Genomic DNA, 18,500 nt, shown 5'->3' with positions numbered 1-18,500 from the left:
AAATAATTTATGGATTTGACCTTGAAATATAGTTAAATACATACCTATATTCAATCTTATTGAATATATATTAAATCAGAAAGACAGATTAATGCATAGCATTCAGGCACACACACACACACACTCATCCTCTATAGATCCTTCCTTGGTATGATCTGTTGAAAATAATTAGAAACTAACTGGGTGGTAGGTATAAAAGCCTTGGATAATCCATGAAGCAGATAAACCCTTTAACAACTCTTGAAAAATTCAAACAGATGCACGTCAGCTAAGATAAAAGATCCTAGAAACATATTACATAAACTTACCCATGATAGTCACATTCTTCAGTGCGCTTTGAATCACATCTTGGGGTAATGGAACCCCTATATTTTTCATCATGGAACCTAGGTCATCAGGATTGGCCATATTTTTCCTAATGGAGGCCAGAGCTTTCATGGGACCTTCTAGTTCTATATTTAAAAAAATACAATGTTTGATGTTTTTAAAAACACTCAAATATCACTAGTAGGTACTGACTAATGATTACTACTCTACCAGCTGCTGCTGCTGCTACTACTACTACTGCTATTGCTATTATCTTCATTACTATTGCCACTTATCAGCACTTACAAATCTCAGCTTGCTAGACATAATGCTCAGTCCTTTATATATGCCATCACATTTAATCCCAAAAAACCTTTGGAAAATTTGTACTAGTATTTTCCTTATTTAACAGATAAATATACCTAGCATTAGAGAAGGTATTCAGGCTAAAGCATTTGTTTTGAGTGGCTAAGCTGGGTCCACCTTTTTTTGACCCCACGGACAGCAGTACGACAGCCTCCTCTGTCCTCCACTATCTCCCCAAGTTTGCTCAAATTCATGTCCATTGAATTGGTAAAGCTTTCTAACCATCACATCCTCTGCCTCCCGCCTCTCCTCTTGCCTTCAGTCTCTCCCAGCATCAGGGTCTTTTCAAATGAGGTGGGTCTTCATATCAGGTGGCCAAAATATTGGAGCTTCAGCTTCAGCATCAGTCCTTCCAATGAATATTCAGGGTTGATTTCCTTAGGATTGACTGGTTTGAGCTCCTTGCAGTCCAAAGTACTCTCAAGAGTCTTCTCCAGCACCATAATTCGAAAGCATCACCATCACTTCTTCAGCACTCGGCCTTCTTTAAGGTCTAACTCTCACATCCATACATGATTACTGGAAAAACCAGAGCTTTGACTATACAGAGCTTTGTCAGCAAAGTGGTCTCTCTGCTTTTTAATATGCTGTCTAGTTTTGTAATTCCTCTATTTCTTTGCATTGATCACCGAGGAAGGCTTTGCCAACATCCATTGGATCATAAAAAAGGCAAGAGAGTTCCAGAAAAACATCTACATCTGCTTTATTGACTATGCCAAAGCCTTGGACTGTGTGGGTCACAGAAAACTGTGGAAAATACTTCAAGATATGGGAATACCAAGCCACCTTACCTGCCTTCTGAGAAATCTGTATGCAAGTCAAGAAGTGACAGAACCAGACATAGAGCAACGGACTGGTTCCAAATAGAGAAAGGAGTATGTCAAGGCTGTATATTGTCACCCTGCTTATGAAACTTATATGCAGAGTACATCATGAGAAATGCTGGGCTGGATGAAGCACAAGCTGGAATCAAGATTTCTGGGAGAAATATCAATATGCACCCTTATGGCAGAAAGCAAAGAAGAACTAAAGAGCCTCTTGATGAAAGTGAAAGAGGAGAGTGAAAAGGCTCGCTCAAAACTCAACAGTCAAAAAACTAAAATCTTGGCATCTGGTCTCATAACTTCATGGCAAATAGATGGGGAAACAATGGAAACAGTGACAGACTTTATTTTGGGGGCTCCAAAATTACTGCAGATGGTGACTGCAGCCATGAAATTAAAAGACATTTGCTCCTTGGAAGAAAAGCTGTGACCAACCTGGACAGTATACTACAAAGCAGAGACATTACTTTGCCAACAAAGGTCTGTCTAGTCAAGGCTATGGTTTTTCCAGTGGTCATGTATGGACATGAGAGTTGAACTATAAAGAAAGCTGAGTGCCAAAGAATTGATGCTTTTGAACTGTGGTGTTGGAAAAGACTCGTTAGAGTCCCTTGGACTGCATGGAGATCCAACCAGTCCATCCTAAAGGAAATCAGCTGAAACACCAATACTTTGGTCACCTGATAACAAAGAATTGATTCATTTGAAAAGACCCTGATGCTGGGAAAGATTGAAGGCAGGAGGAGAAGGAGATGACAGAGGATGAGATGGTTGGATAGCATCATCAACTCAATGGACATGAGCTTGAGTAAACTCCGGGAATTGGTGATGGACAGGGAGCCTGGTGTGCTGCAGTCCATGGGGACACAGAGTCGGACACGACTAAGCAACTGAACTGAACTTAACTGAGGTTGTCATAGCTTTTCTTCCAAGGAGCAAGCATCTTTTAATTTCATGGCTGCGGTCACCATCTTCAGGGATTTTGGAGCCCAAGAAAATAAAATCTGTCACTGTTTCTACTTTTTCCCTTCTATTTGCCATGAAGTGATGGGACTGGATGCCACGATCTTAGTTTTTCAAATGTTGAGTTCTAAGCCAGCTTTTTCACTCTCTCCTTTCACCCTCATCAAGAGGCTCTTTAGTTCCTCTTCACTTTCTGCCATTAGAGTGGTATCATGTGCATATCTGAGGTTGTTGATAGTTCTCCTGGCAATCTTGATTCCAGCTTGTGATTCATCCAGTCCAGCATTTCGCATGATGTACTCTGCATATAAGTTAAATAAGCAGAGTGACAATATACAGCCTTGATGTACTCCTTTCCCAGTTTGAACCAGTTCATTTTTCTATGTTCGGTTCTAACTGTTGCTTCTTTACCTGCATACAGGTTTCTCAAGAGACAGGTAAGGTGGTCTGGTATTCCCATCTCTTTAGGAATTTCCCACAGTTCATTGTGATCCACACAGTCAAAGGTTTTAGCATAGTCAATGAAGCAGAGTTTGATGTTTTTCTGGAACTCCTTTATTTTCTCCATGATCTAACAAATGTTGGAAATTTGCTCTCTGGTTCCTCTGCCTCTTCAAAACCCAGCTTGTACATTAGTAGTGCTCAATTCACATATTGATAAAGCCTAACTTGAAGGATTTTAAGCATAACTTTGCAAGCATGTGAAATGAACACAATTGTATGAGTCTGGACATTTTCTGGAATTGGTCTTCTTTGAGATTGAAATGAAAATTTACCTTTTCCAGACCTGTGGCCACTACTGAGTTTTCCAAATTTGCTGACATATTGAGTGAAGCACCTTAACAGCATCATCTTAGGATTTTAAATAGCTTAGCTGGAATTCCATTATCTCCACTAGCTTTGTTTGTAGTAATGCTTCCTAAGGCCCATTTGACTCCACACTGCAAGTTGTCTGGCTCTAGGTGAGTGACCACACCATATGTTTATCCAGGTTATTAAGACCTTTCTTGTATAGTTCTTCTGTGTATTCTTGCTACCTCTTCTTAACCTGTTCTGCTTCTGTTAGATCCTTACTGTTTCTGTTGTTTGTGGTCCCTATCCTTGCATGAAATGTTCCCTTAATATCTTCAATTTTCTTGAAGAGATCTCTAGTCTTTCTGATTATATTATTTTCCTCTATTTATTTGCATTGTTCATTTAGGAAGGTCTTATCTCTCCTTGCTCTTCTCTGGAACTCTGCATTCATTTGGGCTTATTTTTCCCTTTTTTCTCAGCTATTTGTAAAGGCTTTTCAGACAACCACTTTGCCTTCTTGCATTTCTTTTTCTTTGGGATGGTTTTGATCACTGCCTCCTGTACAATGTTACAATCTTCCATCCATAGTTCTTCAGGTACTCTGTCTACCAACTCTAATCCCTTGAATCTATTTGTCACTTCCACTGTATAATTATAAGGGATTTGATCTAGGTCATACCTGAATGGGCAGTGGTTTTCCCTCCTTTATTCAATTTAAGCTTGAATTTTGCAATAAGGAGCTCATGACTTGAGCCACAGTCACCTCCCAGTCTGGTTTTTGCTGACTATACAGAGCTTCTCCATCTTTGGCTGCAAAGAACATAATCAATCTGATTTCAGTATTGACTATCAAGTGATGCCCATGTGTAGAGCAGTCTCTCGTGTTGGTGAAAGAGGGTGTTTGCCATGACCAGTGTGTTCTCTTGACAAAACTCTGTTAGCCTTTGTCCTGCTTCATTTTGTACTCCAAGGCCAAACTTGCCTGTTACTCCAGATATCTCTTGACTTCCTATGTTTGCATTCCAGTCCCCTATGATGAAAAGGACATCTTTTTTGGTGTTAGTTCTAGAAGGTCTTGTAGATCTTCATAGAACCAGTCAATTTCAGCTTCTTTGGCATGAGAGGTTGGGGCACAGACTTGGATTACTGTGATGTTCAATGGTTTGCCTTGGAAATGAACTGAGATCATTCTTTCATTTTTGAGGCTGCATGCACCCAAGTATTGGATTTTGGACTCTTCTGTTGACTATGAGGGCTACTCCATTTCTTCTATGGGATTCTTGCCCACAGCAGTAGATGTACTGGTCATCTGAAATAAATTCACCCATTCCAGTCCATTTTAGTTCATTGATTCCTTAGATGTTGATGTACATTCTTGCCATCTCCTGCTTGACCACGTCCAATTTACCTTGATTCATGGACCTAACGTTACAAATTCCTATGCAATACTATTCTTTACAGCATCGGACTTTACTTTCACCACCAGATATATCCACAACTGAGTTCCGTTTCGGCTTTGGCCCAGGTGCTTTATTCTTTCTGAGCTATTAGTAATTGCCTTCTACTTTTCCCCAGTAGCATACTGGACACCTTCTGACCTGAGGGACTCTCTTCTAGTGTCATATCTTTTTGCTTTTTCATACTGTTCATGAGGTTCTCCAGTCAAAAATATTGGAGTGGGTTGCCATTTCTTTCTTCAGTGGGCCACTGTTTTGTCAGAACTCTTCACTATGATCCATCTGTCTTGGGTGGCCCGGCATATTATGGTTCATAACTTCACTGAGTTATGCAAGTCACTCCGCCACAACAAGGCTGTGATGCGTGAAGGGTGTCTAAGCATACATTGTTATTAAAAGTGAAGCCAAGTCTGAAGTGCAGGGTATCTGATTTCTCAGGCAGAATGTTTAGCTAGCATGCTAAGCCAAGACTCTTGCAAATGTTTAAATTTGAGACTTAAGGATGATCACACACACATAAAACTCAGAACATATACTTATTTACATCATAAATAATGATATAATTCCACTAAAGCTAGGTACTGAAAGTCGCTCAGTCATGTCCAATTCTTTGTGACCCCATAGACTGTAGCCCGTCAGGCTCCTCTGTCCATGGGAATTTTCAGGCAAGAATACTGGAGTGGGTAGCCATTTCCTCCTCTAGGGGATCTTCCCAACCCAGGGATGGAACCCAGGTCTCCTGCATTGTGGGCAGATTCATTACTATTTGAGCCACCAGAGAAACCCAAAAAAAAGCTATGGTAAATAATCATAAAAGTAATCCTCTTGTTAAAAATTGCAAAACTGGTCATAACTTAATGTGACTGGCCTCAGTTTTTTTCATTCATGTGTTGGCATGTATATGCCAACACATACACCAAAAATATCCTCCCAACAATGGAAAGATTGGCACTGCTATATCAATACCAAAAAATGTTAATATTTATTTTTGAAAGTATTATGTATAAATTATTCATTCAAGTAAGAAAAAAAATGTTAATGTTGTATTATGATAAATACTGTCACAAACATTAACCCTATAAGAGAATTTCTTATAAACCATATATGTGGGAAAGTTTTAAAGATCCCATTCAGAAAAACAAAGATTAAGGACAAAACCTTTTGTCAATTGAAAAAAACATACCATTTTGATCATATCCTAAACACTTAGGTTCTGGAAAACAACTTCATTTTGTAGGTATTTAAATTAAGTCTTTTGAATTTAGTTCAGTTTCAACCTTAGAAAGCATCTAAGGGAAATTAAACCATTTCAATTAACCTCAAAAAAGTGGGTTGCTGCAAGGAGACTCAAGGAATCCAAAATAGTTGTGAATTTACTAATTGAGGGTTATTTAGCCTAAATTTCAAGGAGATGCAGAAGTTCCCACAGACACCTCTATCAGCTGGAGATGGCAGTTAACTGAATACATTAAAACCAGATTACACCCAATATCTCATGTCTTAGGAAGTGGAGTAATGCAAAAAATACCATGGAGGAAGCCTATATGTTTCAACAAGTCCCTATATGTTTCAATAGTTAATATTCCCATGATAAAATCTCAATTAAATAAGTATTTAATAGTATAGAAAAAGGAATATTGACCTTCTTCCCAGAATTTCAGTAAAATGGCCAAGACATTGCCAACTGATGGCAGCCATCTTGGATCACAAACTCAACTACTAGGATGAATCATCCAGATAGATTTTGTATATTTACCCCTTTCGAGTGATGAAAAAATATACTATAACTCCAGGAAATATAAGTCAAGAAAAGGTTAGGACTAGAATCCCCTACTGGTTCTTCATTCAAAGTACATTTGTTATACATATGACATGCTTTGCAGCATTATAAAACTGCATAAAGGCATATAATCAAAACTAAACAGTTCCACTCAAAATTATTGTTAAAAAGTTCTCACTCACTTGAACCTTTTGTAAAATATGGAGTTTGTGACAACCTAATCAGGAAATCTTTTAAGTCCACTTTTCCTTCATCTGAAAATGAAACATAAAGGAATGAATGGTCTTTGGTCCAGAGATACAAAAGTATGAAGTAAGAAGATATGCATGCCTACTAAATCTTCAAAACCAAAGTTAGTCCTATATTTTTCTGACACTGATTCTAATAAACATATCTTAGACTAATTATAAAAAGGAACATGATTATGATGACTCTTGTGATCTTTTTTTCTATAGAGCCAATGAACATTTTATGGATTTTACACATACATTAACCAATTGAGATCACTGTTTTCACATTTCCTCTCTGATACTATATAGATTCCTGTAATTTTTCAGCATTACAAATCCAGTGATAACTACCTATGTCTTCACAGAATATGTTTATCCACTAAATGATAAGTATCATAAACCAAATGAGCTATAATGTTTAAAGAAAACTACATATACTTATGAGCAAAGATATATTAATACAGGAACTACACAATATTTGGCTTTCTATCAGTAATATACTTGGAACTTAAGAAGAAAAAGAACACTACAAGGCTGTACATGTAAGCTAAACATTCCACTGGCAGAACTCCAAAGCAGCAATATAGCCTGTTTAGGACTGTAAGGAAACCATACTGGTAGAATGTATCATCATACTAAAGTTTAGGGCTTTGTTTCATGGGCACAAGACAACTTCACAGTTCCTAACCAATAAGCCATGATTCCAATCTCAGGAGGCAAAAAAAGGGGGGAGGGGAGGTGAAGAAGAGAGGAAGATTATACTTTTCTAGGATAACTCAATATGAAGATAATCCAGAACAAAATCTTACCCAAGCCTAGAGGCAAATTTTAATGTTGTTGAACTCATATTTGATTCCTTACCACTCAGCTCTGTGGATTTATGAGTGAAAATAGACACAAGTTTTATATATAATAAATGTCTTAGAAAAGAAAATACTTACTATCAACAGAAACTGATGAAAGCATCTGTTGTAATTCTTCCTCTGGAAAATAAACCCCCAGGCCACTCAGTATAGGTTGTATATCATCAATATCAACTTTTTCATTGGTGACTTTGTCTAATGCATTTGCAAGTTTATTAACCTCTATAAAAAGAAAATATTTTCAGTTTAAATACAAACTCTAATAATTAACTTTAACCATATTTCAAGAAATTAGTTTAAATACCTAGCATTTTTTCTTAAAGATAATATAGCATTCATTTTAAATACTCTCTTGAGGCAATTCTCATTTCAAACACATAAAATAGAAGATCAATTACAAGGCAAACTCATCATAAGAATTAAGCTCTGTATGTCCATTTCTGCTTCCCATTCTTTCCACATCCTTGCCTTATATGCCATGTTCTCTTTGCTGCTTCCCAGTTACTGCCACCTCAGTCTGCCTATTTCCTATTTTTTATTAAAACTTATACTGACTCTCTTTTACTTAGGGTAGAGAACATAGGTATGGTATATATGGTAATTCAGTTCAGTTCAGTCACTCAGTCGTGTCTGACTCTTTGAGATCCCATGAACCACAGCACGCCAGGTCTCCCTGCCCATCACCAACTCCCAGAGTTTACCCAAATTCATGTCCACTGAGTCAGTGATGCCTTCCAACCATCTCATCCTCTGTCGTCCCCTTATCCTCCTGCCCTCAATCTTTCCCAGCATCAGGGTCTTTTCCAATGAGTCAGCTCTTCACATCAGGTGGCCAAAGTATTGGAATTTCAGCTTCAACATCAGTCCTTCCAATGAACACCCAGGACTGATCTCCTTTAGGATGGACTGGTTGGATCTCCTTGCAGTCCAAGGGACTCTCAAGAGTCTTTTCCAACACCACAGTTCAAAAGCACCAATTCTTCGGTGCTCAGCTTTCTTTATAGTCCAACTCTCACATCCATACATGACTAGTGGAAAAGTGACAAGGTGGACCTTTGTTGGCAAAGTAATGTCTCTGCTTTTGAATATGCTGTCTAGGTTGGTCATAACTTTCCTTCCAAGGAATAAGCGTCTTTTAATTTCAGGGCTGCAGTCACCATCTGCAGCGATTTTGGAGCCCCAAAAAATAAAGTCAGCCATTGTTTCCACTGTTTCCCCATCTATTTGCCATGAAGTGATGGGACCAGATGCCATGATCTTAATATGGTGATAGCTAATTAATATGCTAATAGAATTGGTTTATTTTTGAGGGGGTTTATATAGTCAACATGGCAGAGTAGGATGACTCTGAGATTACCTCCTCCCACAGACACACCAAAATTAGAACTATTACTTCCCTGGTGGCTCAGACGGTAAAGCGTCTGTCTACAATGTGGGAAACCTGGGTTCAATCCCTGGGTCAGGAAGATTCCCTTGAGAAGGAAATGGCAACCCACTCCAGTACTCTTGCCTGGAAAATCCCATGGACAGAGGAGCTTGGTGCAGGCTACTGTCCATGGGGTCGCAAAGAGTCGGGCACGACTGAGCGACTTCACTTTCACTTTCACTATAGAGCAACCATCTATGAAAATGATCTGAAGACTAGCAGAAAAGATTTGCCACAACTAAAGATATGAAAAAGGAACCAGGACTTCCCTGGTGGTCCAATGGCTAAAACTCTATGCTCCCAATGCAGGGGGTGTGGGTTCTATCTCTGATTAGGGAACTAGATCCTACATGCCCCAACTAAGAGTTTGCCTGTTGCAACTAGAAAAAAAGACCCAGCAAGCTGAACTAAGTCCTAGCACAGTCAATTAAATAACCAAATGTTTTTTTAAGCAGCTTATGAGTAGTCAAAATAATTTTTTTTTAAATAAGAAGGAACAACAGAGGATAATCACAATTGCAAAGGTTCTCCCTACTTCCTTCTTCAGGTCCAAGAATTTTTCAGTCATAGTTTCATCAAACATATCTTCCATCCCTTTCTCCCTCTTCTTCTAGAACCCCTAAAATATGAATATTAGTACACTTGATGTTGTCCTAAAGGACCCTTAAACTGTCGAATTTTTGTTTTCTTTTTGCTGTTCTGAATTGGTGGTTTCCATTATTTTATCTTCCAGGTCATTTTTGCATTCTCTATCACCTAGTCTGCTGTCAATTCCTTCTAGTATGTTTTTCATTTCTAGTATTATATTCTTCAGCCCTGGCTAGTTCTTTAATTTCCAATTCCCTGTTAAAATTCCCACTGTGTTCTTTATTCTTTTCCCAGTTCAGATAGCATTCTTAATACAAATGCTTGAATACTTTATCTGATAAATTTTTTGTCTGTTGTTTTGTTTTGGAGTGGGGGGGCTTCCCAAGTGGTGCTGGTGGTAAAGAATCTGACAATGCAGGAGATATAAGAGATGAGGGTTCGATCTCTGAGTTGGAAAATCCCCTGGAGGAGGAAATGGCACCCCACTCCAATATTCTTGCCTGGGAAATCCCATGGAGAGAGGAACCTGGCAGGCTACAGTACATGTGGTCACAAAGAGTGGGACATGACTAAGCATCTGAGCACCCAGCACCTTGTTTTTTGAGGTGAGGGGTTCTTATTCTTTTGTTTGAAACAAATTTTTCTGTCTTCTCATTTTGCTTAACATTCTCTGTCTTTATGAATTTAGGTGAAACAGTTACCTATTTCAGGTTTGAAGGGGTGTCCTTGTATGAAAGTGCCCCTATGCAGTTCACATGTGGCTTTGGTGGAAGAGTTACAAAATGTGAGCAAGGGTCATATCTTCCCCAAACATGTGCTAGCAGCTATCACCTTGGTGTGAGGTGCCACTGGGAATGGAGGGGCTAGAGCCAGAGCCAGGTGTGAACCAGAGCTTCTCATATGCTCAGTCAGAGCTCCAGACCCCTCCCAATCTGCTGCCTCTGTGAATACCAATAATAGCTGCCCTCACCCCATTCAGATGCTGTGCTGGCTCCTTCTATCACAAGTGTATACTCTCCTCAGCAATGGCAACCCTCTCCCTAGAGCAGAACTGCACCAGAGTCAGAGGGGCCAGAGAAGGTGCTCAGCATGGGCCAGGGTTTGCACTGGAGTGGTCACAGGAAACTAGCCAGAGTCCCAGGCAGTTTCAATCTGCTTCCTTTGCCTTGTTCCGAGGAATAAGCAAACATGTGTATGCTTTTCACAAGCAGAGTCTAAGTTTCTTACAGCCCTTCACCACTTTGCCAACAAAGGTCCGTATAGTCAAAGTTATGGTTTTTCCAGTAGTCATGTATGGATGTGAGAACTGCACCATAAGGAAGGCTGAACGCGGAAGAATGATACTTTCACAATAGTGGTGCTGGAGAAGACTCTTCAGAGTCCCTTGGACTGCAAGGAGATCAAACCAGTGAATCTTAAAGGAAATCAACCCTGAATATTCATTGGAAGGACTGATGCTGAAACTCCAATACCTTGGCCACCTGTTGCGAAGAGCTGATTCATTGAAAAAGACCTTCATGCTGAGAAAGCCTGAGGGCAAGACAAGAAAGGCGCGGCAGAAGATGAGATGGTTAGACAGCATCACTGACTCAATGGACATGAGTTTGAGCAAACTCTGGGAGATAGTGAAGGACAGGGAAGCCTGGCACACTGCAGTTCATAGGGTCACAAAGAGTCAGAAATGATTTAGCAACTGAACAACAAACAGCCTGTTAGTCACGCTGGTTTTCAAACCAGCTGAGGGGACTCATCTTCCTAATGTCAGATCACAGGGCTGGGGTGCCCAATATGTGGTTTGAAATGCTCACTCCACAGCAAGTATCTCTGAGCCTTTATAATCCCTTTCCGCCGCGTGTCCCTTGCTAGGGGCACAGGTCCTGACCTGATCACTTCATTTCCCTTCCTACCCAACTTCATGGGGATCTTTCTACAGTCTCGGTTGTATAAGAGTCTTGCTGCCAGTCTCCAGTTTCCTTTAAGTGAGATTTACTCCCTATGCAGATGTATTTTTGATATGTTTGTGGGAGATGAGCTCAGCATCCTCCTACTCCACCATCTTGATCTCCTCTGGATCTTTATATATTTTTTAATGTATTATCTGTTGAACATGTTACCTAACCAAAAAACTAATTAACTAAAGAATTTTTAAGGTCACATATTTTTGGCATCCTTGTTAGAAGGCATACTATTTGCTTCAATTATAAGCTTATAAGTAATGTTAAAAGTTAAACTAGTGAACATTTGAACTTCATCTGAACTCCTAAAATACTAAATGTATACCACTCATTTAATTTTGTAGTGTGTTACTTATGATTTTATGTAAGTGGCTCATCACTTTTCAACAATTATGGTAAGTATTATCTATGTCTGAAATGTGTATAAAACTCCCTAATTATTCTCACCCTTAAAATCTTGAAAACGCTTACTGCTCTTCAATGCTAATAGGGCAGACTTCAGGGAAACATGCCCCTTTTCTGTAAAGACAAAAACAGTACAAAGATAAATTGATCAATTCAAGAAACATAAAGGACTTTCACAATGAGTTACACTGGTTACCTTAAAGTAGCTTATGAGTTTCTACCTCTGTAAACTTTTGTCCAAAACTGTATCCATTCTGTCCTTAACCAGATCTCATTCATGTCAAAACCAGATCATAAGTCCTTTTCAAGAAAGCCTTCCCTTGAGCCTATATTGCCCTCCAGCTACAGCTCCTTTCTTTCCTTTCCTTGACAACCTAATTCCTGAAAAGAAATGTTTTTATTCATATTTTATCATATCCTCATTCACACCTCAAACTGCTGCTATCTGGCTTTCTCTTCTCCTGAAACTGCTTTTACCAAGTTCACCAGTTGATTATTTACTGCCAAAGTGATGAACACATTTAATTCTTTTGTTTCATATAACACTTTCCTCCTTGAAACTTTTTTCTCTTTGTTTTGTGGTTACAGCTTTCTCATGGGCTCCCTCCTACTATTCTGCTTACTTCTTCTTAATGTCCTTTATAAACCACTCTTTCTTCACTATTACTTAAATGTTAGCATGTCCCAGTCCTCTATCCTTGGTTCTCTTTTTATTATACTCTATAAACTTTTTCTGAATTTAACTACAAGCAACATGTTGATGACTCTCAAACTTCTATTTCTAGCCTAGACTATCTACTGCATATCTTCAATTCTATGTCCACGAGCATCTCAGACACAATTTTATCTTCATTTTTGCACTAAAACCTGATCTTCGTCCTACATTCCCTATCTTATTAGAAAGTATCATCATGAAATAAGTCTCCCAAGCCAGAAATCTGTTATTCATCCTAACTCCTCTCTTTCTGTCTTCCGTAACTTAAACAACAATGATGTTTTGCCTCCTAGATATCATATTTGTTCCCTTCTTTCCATCCCTTGAGCCAATGCCTTAGTTCAACACTCATGATTTCTAACCAGGATAACTATGAGTTTTAAAATATCTCCCTACTTTCAAACTTACTCTCCTTTAGTCCTTTTTTAATTCCTTTTTTTTGAGATATAATTGACATACAGCACTATATAAGTTTAAGATGTACAGCATAATGGTTTGATTTGCATATATTGTGAAATGATTACCATAAGTTTAGTGAACATCCATCATCTCATATAGATACAAAATTAAAGAAAAAATGTTTTTCCTTGTGATGAGGAATCTTAGGATTTACTGTCTTAACAACTTTCATATATAACACACAGCAGTGTTAATTGTATCTATCATGCTGTACATTACATCCTTAGTACTTATTTATCTTATAACCAGAAGTTTGTACCTTTTGACCACTTTCATCCAATTCCCCCTCCCCCAAACCCCCTCTGGTAAACACAAATCTGATCTCTTTTTCTATAAATTTGTGGGGTTTTAGATGTATAACTGACATACAACACTGTGTTAGTTCCTACAACATGATACCTACAACATGATTCAGTATTTCTTTACATTACAAAATGGTCACCATGGTAAGTATGGCTATCATCCATCATCATACAAAGATATTACATTATTACTGTTTCACCTCTTAATCTTCCTCACCTGTTTCTCTCATCCCCCTACTCCATTCCCCTTTGGCAACTATCTGTTTACTCTCTGTATCTGTGACTCTGTTTAGGTTTTGTTACATTTGTTCCTTTGTTTTATTAGATTTTGCATATAAAATAAATCATACGGTATTTGTCCTCCTCTGACTTATTTCACTTAGTATAACACCGTCTTGGTCCATCTGTGTTGTCACAATCTTTAGTCCTTTCTCAACACCACTATCAAAATGTGTGTTACAAAGTGCAAAATTAATCATGTCACTTTTCAATGCTGAATTTTCAATGACTCCCTTGTGGCTCAGCTGGTAAAAAATCCAACTGCAATGTGGGACACCTGGGTTCAATCCCTGGGTTGGGAAGATCCCCTGGAGAAGGAAAAGGCTATCCATCCAGTATTCTGGCCTGGGTAATTCCACGGACTGTACAGTCCATGGGGTTGCAAAGACTCGGACACGACTGAGCAACTTTCACTAGAGCCTTCAGGGTAAAGTTCTAACTCTTCTGCTCAGAAAAAAAAACAAAAGTAAAACCCTTCTTTATCTGCTCTTGACCTTACTCCCAACAACTATGCACCACCAAGTCAATGGTCAAACTTTGATTTCATGATTTCAACAAGAACTGTAAAGTTCGTTGAAAAACAGACATACACACATGTGTGCCTTGGATCTGATGCATATATCTCTGAAGCAAGAGATCTAGAATGAAATCAAAGAATCTGGGTTTAACAAATTTCCTAAGTAATACTGATATAAATCAGTCAAAGATCCACTGCTGTAAGTTCTACTGGGCTTCTTAGAGTTCCTTTGATTTCTCAGCATTTCCTTCTAACTCCTTCCAGTCCCCTTCCCTGAACTCCCAGTTCTTGACTACTTCCTACTCATGTTTAAAAACTCAACTCCAATGTCATCTCCTCTGGGAAGAATTTTCTGACTACCCTATTGCGTGTGTACATATTGTGTGTGCTTTCCATAAGACTCAGTCAATGTTTACCTATATGGTATTTAACTGGTACAGTATCATAGTATTCAATTGGTGTTCTCGTTGTCATCTCAATATACTGTAAGCTTTTTTAATCTTTATGTCTAGTATCCAGCAAGCAATAGGTGCTCAATAAACTTTCAATGAATAAATGAAATAGCTTTCCTCTGAACTCACACAACACAGTACCACCTGTATGAGAAAAATTCAGTCTTTCTTTACATGTTTCTCCTTTACTTTCACACTACCACCACACTCACAATACTTTTAACACCAGTCTGATGACAGAAGAGTTCCCACACCAAGCAATTCTGTACAACACCAGCTGGAAGGCCTATAATTTAACTCAATTCTGACACTATCTACCAGAAATAACATCCCATAGGTTAAGAGTTCAGTCCCACGAGACACCCCACCCCCACTTCAGATGCCAATTGTAAGTGGGAGGACTTCAGGCTACCCACAACTTCTATCCAACTTGGCTATAAACTGGGTGTTCTTATGACCTCCTCCCACTTGGGCTCAGTTATTTGCTAAAGCACTTCACAAAACTCAGGGCAACAGTTAGCTCTGTGTGCCAGTTTATTAAAAGATATGATAAAGTATACAGATGAACAGCCAGATGAAGAGATATATGAGGTGATATCTGGGAGGATCTCAAGTAAGCCTTCCTCAAAAAAGCATAATCAATTATACACTCAGTTTCCAGTCCCTCTTCCATCTTGGGAGCAGGAGTGGGATGGACTGAAAATTCTAAGCTTCTAATCTTGGCTTGGTCTTTAGGTTAACCAGCCCCCATTCAGCCCACACCCAGGAGCCCCACCAGAGCTGCCTCATTAGAACAAAAGATGCTCCTAGTGCTCTTATCACTTAGGAATTTATAAGAGTTTTAGGAGCTCTGTGCCAGAAATGAGGGCAGAGATTAAATTTATATTTCTTATTATAAATCACAATATCACATCAATTTCCCTGGCAATTATTCAAATTCTGCCACATTAACATTATACATTCACTGAACTTTTATATTCTGTATTGTAATATACTCTTTTGTTATTTATATCTTGCCTTACTAGCTAGACCAAAAGATTCCTAAATATAAATATTTTATATTTGTTTGATTACATATTACATGACACCTTACATATAATAGGCACTCAAGATCAAGTCTGCCACACTTAGTCATTCAGGACACGCACTGTATAATGCCAAGGAATTCTGTTTACACAGATGACAATGTGCCCCAGAAGCTGTGCCATGCATTAGCCCCAGTTATACTGACTGATGAAGCAAGTCAAAAACTCATTGAATAATATAAAAAAGAAAATATTTTTAGAAATTGATTTTAAGTTAATTTAAAAACATAAAAATTTTCAAAAATTGAAAATTATATATAATTTTCTCTGAAAGCTCTTAGGATTCACATCAATCAACCTTATGCCATAAATATCTCATGCAGAGGGGGTAAAGTCCTCTTCTAATATTTTCCTGGCCAAAAGCAGTTTCACATCAGCACAACCTTCTCAATTACTTTACCTTTCCTGATTTCTATAGTGCTGTAGGTACTAAAATCACACAAACAAATAAATATACCCTGATGGAGTCAACACAGAATATTTGATGGGGCTATATAGGCTTTAAAAAACCTTACTAATTTTATTCAAAGACTTTTTTATCAAGATAAATTCATGACCTCAGTAGAGTTGCTCTGTTAGACTGTTTTTTTTTTTTTTTTAATTATATACTTTATCCAGAAAACCAACTTATACTTGTTATATATACCATCAACATCAAGGGTTTTCTCTAACATCTGATGTTCTTCAGGCTTTACAGAAACACTGAGTTCATCTAAAGCAGCTTTTAAGTCTTTAGCTTGAATTCTGTTCCAGTTCATTGAGCTGACAGTATGGAGTGCAGTGTGTATATCTGAAAGCAAATGGGGATTCTGTAAGTCACTTAATATCCTTTGGAAACTTCTGAACAATAATGTACCTAAAATTCTAGACTATTGTCCAAACATGTATCTCAATTAACTTTATCTCTGTGATTCCAAAATTAATAAGACAAAAACAATCTTTTGTTTCAAGAATTTCCCTGAGAAACCAGTTATTTTTGATTCAATACAAAAAAAGTTGACTGAGTTTTTCTTATTTAGCTGAATAAAATAAACAATTTTTAAAAATCTAAATATAGCCATTATTGCATCTTGTAAGGAAATGTTCAATTTTTTTTTTTTTTTGGTCAGTGAGAGAGATTTCAGAGCTTATCTCTAAGAAACTATTCAAATTTCAGAATATAAAGCTATTATTCCTGAATTTTCTTCTATTTAAAAATATTTCCTGCCTTTTTTTTTGCTTAGTCCTCATAACTTTTACTCTTTTAAAAGTACTCCAAAACTGTGAGAGTACTGTTTTTAGAAATATATTTTGCCTAAAAGCAGAAATGGCCTTTACTTTTTAACCTAAAAGATATCTATATACAAGGGTCAAATGCCACAAATGTAGATGAAATACAGACTGAAAAGTTTCAAGATTATAGGAAATAGATAAAAGGGTTTTTCTCTGAGGAAAATAAAAATGCTAGAGGTTCTTTCAAGCTGAAGCACTCTGCATTCCTCTGCTGCTAAGTCACTTCAGTCATGTCTGACTCTGTGCGACCCCATAGACGGCAGCCCACCAGGCACCCCCGTCCCTGGGATTCTCCAAGCAAGAACACTGGAGTGGCTTGCCACTGCCTTCTCCAAGGCATGAAAGTGAAAGTGAAGTCGCCCAGTCGTGTCCGACTCTTAGCGACCCCATGGACTGCAGCCTACCAGGCTCCTCCATCCATGGGATTTTCCAGGCAGGAGTACTGGAGTGGGGTGCCATTGCCTTCTCTGGGTCTTAGCTAAACCTCTAGGAGTTTTCTCCTCTAAACAGGATCCTCAGGATTAGACCCATGTCCCTAACTGCTTTATCACCAAGTTATACAAATCATCATACACTCAAAGTCACTATTTGGACCAGAATCCCTAGTTTCCTAAGAGACTATAGAAAAAAATTTTTCAAGGAGGCAAAATACAAATACATAAAAAAGTTACAGGATTAATTTATTAGATAAGAAAAATTTCCAACAAATCGTAATTCATGAGCTCCTTAATTTCTCCAATAAATTCCAGTAGGCTTTTTTGTAGAAATTTACAAACTGGTTCTAAAATTCATATGGTGATATGAAAAGACCTACAGTTGCCAAAACAACTTTTGAAAAGTTGGAGAACTGATACAACCTAATGGAGTTCAATGTTTATTAGAAAGTTATAGTAATTAGGCAATGTTGTTATTAGTGTAAAGATAGAAAAAAGACCAATAAAACAGAACAGAGAATCTGGGAATATATATATATGTGTGTATGAAATTAAAAGACGCTTACTCCTTGGAAGGAAAGTTATGACCAACCTAGATAGCATATTCAAAAGCAGAGACATTACTTTGCCAACAAAGGTTCGTCTAGTCAAGGCTATGGTTTTTCCTGTGGTCATGTATGGATGTGAGAGTTGGACTGTGAAGAAGGCTGAGAGCCAAAGAATTGACGCTTTTGAACTGTGGTGTTGGAGAAGACTCTTGAGAGTCCCTTGGAGTGCAAGGAGATCCAACCAGTCCATTCTGAAGGAAATCAGCCCTGGGATTTCTTTGGAAGGAATGATGCTAAAGCTGAAACTCCAGTACTTTGGCCACCTCATGCGAAGAGTTGACTCATTGGAAAAGACTCTGATGCTGGGAGGGATTGGGGGCAGGAGGAGAAGGGGACGACAGAGGATGAGATGGCTGGATGGCATCACTGACTTGATGGACGTGAGTCTGAGTGAACTCCGGGAGTTGGTGATGGACAGG

This window comes from Bos indicus x Bos taurus, chromosome 19 (genome assembly GCF_003369695.1).
Source record: "Bos indicus x Bos taurus breed Angus x Brahman F1 hybrid chromosome 19, Bos_hybrid_MaternalHap_v2.0, whole genome shotgun sequence".
Taxonomy (NCBI): domain Eukaryota; kingdom Metazoa; phylum Chordata; class Mammalia; order Artiodactyla; family Bovidae; genus Bos; species Bos indicus x Bos taurus.
Note: the sequence above shows the minus strand (reverse complement) of the source record.